We start from the raw sequence: 4,217 nt of genomic DNA on the forward strand, positions 1-4,217 counted from the left end.
GGTCTCAGGAGGTTCCGGACCGTAGACCGTCTCAGGAGGTTCCGGACCATAGACCGTCTCAGGAGGTTCCAGACCGTAGATGGTCTCAGGAGGTTCCGGACCATAGACCGTCTCAGGAGGTTCCGGACCGTGGCCCGTCGTTGGAGGTTCCGGACTGTGAAACGTCGCTGGAAGCTCTGGACTGGGAACTGTCGCCGGAAGCTCTGGACTGGGAACTGTCGCCGGAAGCTCTGGACTGGGAACTGTCGCCGGAAGCTCTGGACGGGGAACTATCGCCAGAAGCTCTGGACTGGGAACTGTCGCCAGAAGCTCTGGACTGTGGAGGCGCACTGGGTTCCTGATGCGTGAGACCGGTACAGGTGGCACCGGGCTGATGACACGCACCTCAGGGCGAGTGCGGGGAAGAGGCACAGGACGTACTGGACTGTGGAGGTGCACTGTAGACCTGATGCGTGGGACCGGTACAGGTGGCACCGGGCTGATGACACTCACCTCAGGGCGAGTGCGGAGAGGAGGCACAGGACGTACTGGAGACCTGATGCATGGGACCGGTACAGGTGGCACCGGGCTGATGACACTCACCTCAGGGCGAGTGCGGAGAGGAGGCACAGGATGCACTGGACTGTGGAGGCGCACTGGAGATCTAGAGCGCAGAGCTGGCACAACCCTTCCTGACTGGATGCTCACGCCAGCCCGGCAAGTGCGGGAAGCTAGCACAGGACGCACTATGCTGTGAAGGCGCACTGGCGACACAGTGCGTAGAACTGGCGCAGGATATCCTGGACCGAGGAGACGTACTGGAGACCAGGAGCGCTGAGCCGGCACAATCCGTCCTGGCTGAATGCCCACGCGTGCTAGAGCACGGCAACTGCGGAAAGCTGGAACAGAGCGCACCGGGCTGTGAATGCGCACTGGAGACACCGTGCGCATCACCGCATAACACCGTGCCTGACCGGCCAAGTGCTCCCCACGGTAAGCACGGGGAGTTGGCTCAGGTCTGAACCCTGACTCTGCCAATCACCCCGTGTACCCCCCCCCCCAATTTTTTTTTTTTGGGGGGGCTGCCTCTCATGCTTGCTTCGTTGAGCTATCTCCTCGTATTGTCGCCGTTCCACTTTCGCTGCCTCTATCTCCTCCTTCGGACGGCGATACTCCCCGGCCCTTGTCCAGGGTCCTTCTCCCTCCAGGATTTCCTCCCAGGTCCATTCCTCCTGGCCACGCTGCTTGGTCCGTTTTTGGTGGGATCTGATGTCACGCTCACCGTAATGAATAGACCAAGGCGCAGCGTGAGTAGAGTTCCATATACTTTTAATAAACCAAAATTCAGCAAAACAAAACAAACAAGCACAAAAAAACAAAACGTGAAGCTACTGTTGTGCACTCAAGCAACTAAATGTAGACAAGATCCCACGAATAACCATGGGGAAATGGCTACCTAAATATGATCCCCAATCAGAGACAACGATAAACAGCTGCCTCTGATTGGGAACCATACCAGACCACCATAGAAATACAAAAATGACCCACCCAAGTCACTATCACGCCCCAACCAACAGAGAGAAAAAACAGCTTACTATGGTCAGGGCGTGACACTGCCTTTGTGCTGAGCTTTGGAATCATTCTGCTTCGCGTAATAATATGGTTATTCTTTTTAATTTGTAATAAAAAAATGGCCGTGTTTAGTGAAAATTACATCTTAAAAGGAGACAGCAAGAAATAAAGAGAAGCAGGTGAAAAGGGAAGCAGGTGAAAAGAGAAGCAGGTGAAAAGAGAAGCAGGTGCAAAGGGAATCAGGTGAAAAGAGAAGCAGGTGCAAAGGGAATCAGGTGAAAAGAGAAACAGAGAGAAAAGGAGGAGGCTGATAAAATAGATTTTCTGTCTGTGTTGCCATGGCGACAGTGGTGGCTGGTGGATGACTGATTTCCTGTACAGCTGTGTAGCTGGGAGGAAAAGGGTGAGTGAAGGAGGAGGAGCAGTGAGAGAGAGAGACAGAGAGAGACTGTATTGATGTCATAGGCTGGGGGAGGAGCTTACTGAAGAGAGCAGTCCATGTTTTCTATAGATTTTAAACCACATCTGATTTCCCCACTCCTGTAACGGGTTTCGTCCTCGTCTGAAGAGGAGTATGAAATGTCGGACCAATACGCAGCGTGGTAAGTGTCCATAATGATATATTTAATCAATCAAACAGAACATTGAACGAAATAACAAAAATACAAAACAAACAACCCGAAACAGTCCCGTATGGTGAGAACACTAACACAGGATACAACCACCCAAAAACACAAAGGAAAACAGGCTACCTAAATATGGCTCCCAATCAGAGACAACGACTGACACCTGCCTCTGATTTAGAACCATACTAGGCCAAACACATAGAAAAAGACAACCTAGACATACAACATAGAATGCCCACCCACATCACACCCTGACCAAACAAAACATAGAAACATACAAAGCAATCTATGGTCAGGGCGTGACAACTCCACTGTATTTCTACATGTAAATATCGGGTTATTGACTTGACAGTTATTACAATTCATGACGAATTTGGTTGACTACAATAGCAAATATACTGATGAGGTTCAGGGAAATTTTTTAACTGGGATTTATGATGTTCCCTACACATTACTGACAACAGTGAAGACTAAAAGAGAGAAAGAGAGAGAGCGAGAGAGTGAAAGGGAAAGGGGGGGAGAGGGAGAATCAGAGAGAGAGAGAGAGCGAGAGAAAGTGTGTCCCTAGCTTATTAAAGCCGACTGTGTACAATGTGATTAATGTCATCTCTTTAACCTACCCACCCACACACACAGCATCCCCCTCCATGAGAAATACTCATTCAACGCACAACACAACTCTCCATCCCACTCAAGTACTGTAGAGCAAAACTCAACAATTGGGAACAATTACTCATACACTCACACACAAAGTGTAGGGGAGACTGGGGTTGGTTGTCACACTTTTTACTCGCATGTGTATTTCTCAGAACCAGTATATCTTACAAGACTATTTTCAAAATTGAAATGGGAACCCTTTTTATCCTCATATCTTATTCCAACATGGAGTTATGAGTCATCAAACACACTCTGTCCACTTGTGACAACCAGCCCCATTGGATGTGACAGTACGGGGTTGGTTGTTTATGATAATGAGGTTAATAGTGACAAACAACCCCACATTCCATGGGACAAACAATCCAAAACCACCCCACAATGCTAATTAAGATGCTGGTTACCACATGGTTTGATTTAGGAACTCAGAAATCCGTTTGAAATATAGCTCTCTTTCCTCTTTTCAACAAAGATAATTGTTTATCGATCTGTAAAAAAATTCTGTATTTATCTGTTTTCATTTTGTATTTCGTTTTTTTGTAACTGGTTTATGGATATTATTAATGCTTGGATAACCTATGTATTGATTTATTTTACATTCTTTATGCTGTGGGCACTGCATTCTATGTGAATCATTGTAATGTTTGTTTATGTGTCAATCCCGTAAAGGATTAATCCCGTAAGGGATTAACTGGTGATTTGACACAAAAATAAAATGTCATTAATTAATTAGATTCTCCCATAATTCAAACATTTACAAAGAAAACACAAACATATATATATTTTTTACTTTCACTTATGAAAAACACAAATTCCATTCACCTCAATGTTTTGTCATTCTGACATGAATTGACCAGGTAGATGAGTTCTTTCAAAGAATTCACACATTTTAACCTTAAAAATATTACACAGCTCCATTTAGATTGGGAGTAATTAGTACTGTGACAACCAACCTGGTCTGCCCTACTCCACACAGTTCCCTTACAGTGCATTCAGAAAGGATTTAGAACCCTTGACTTTTTCCACATTTTGTTACATTACAGCCGTATTCTAAAATTGGTTAAAAATAATGTACTTCCTCATCAGTCTACACACAATACCCCATAATGACAAAGCGAAAACGAAGGAATTGTCCGTAGAGCTCCGAGACAGGATTTTGTCGAGTCACAGATCTGGGGAAGGGTACCAAAAAGTGTCTGCATGTCTGAATGCATATGCAAATGTGATATCATATATATATATATATATTTGCAAACATTTCTACAAAACTTTTTTGCTTTGTCACTATGGGGTATATTATGTAGATTAATGAGGGGGGGGGAAACGATTTCATAATTTTAGTATAAGGCTGTAAAGTAACAAAATGTGGACAAAGTCAAGGGGTCT

The sequence above is a fragment of the Salvelinus sp. IW2-2015 genome, linkage group LG4q.2, assembly GCF_002910315.2.
Source record: "Salvelinus sp. IW2-2015 linkage group LG4q.2, ASM291031v2, whole genome shotgun sequence".
Taxonomy (NCBI): domain Eukaryota; kingdom Metazoa; phylum Chordata; class Actinopteri; order Salmoniformes; family Salmonidae; genus Salvelinus; species Salvelinus sp. IW2-2015.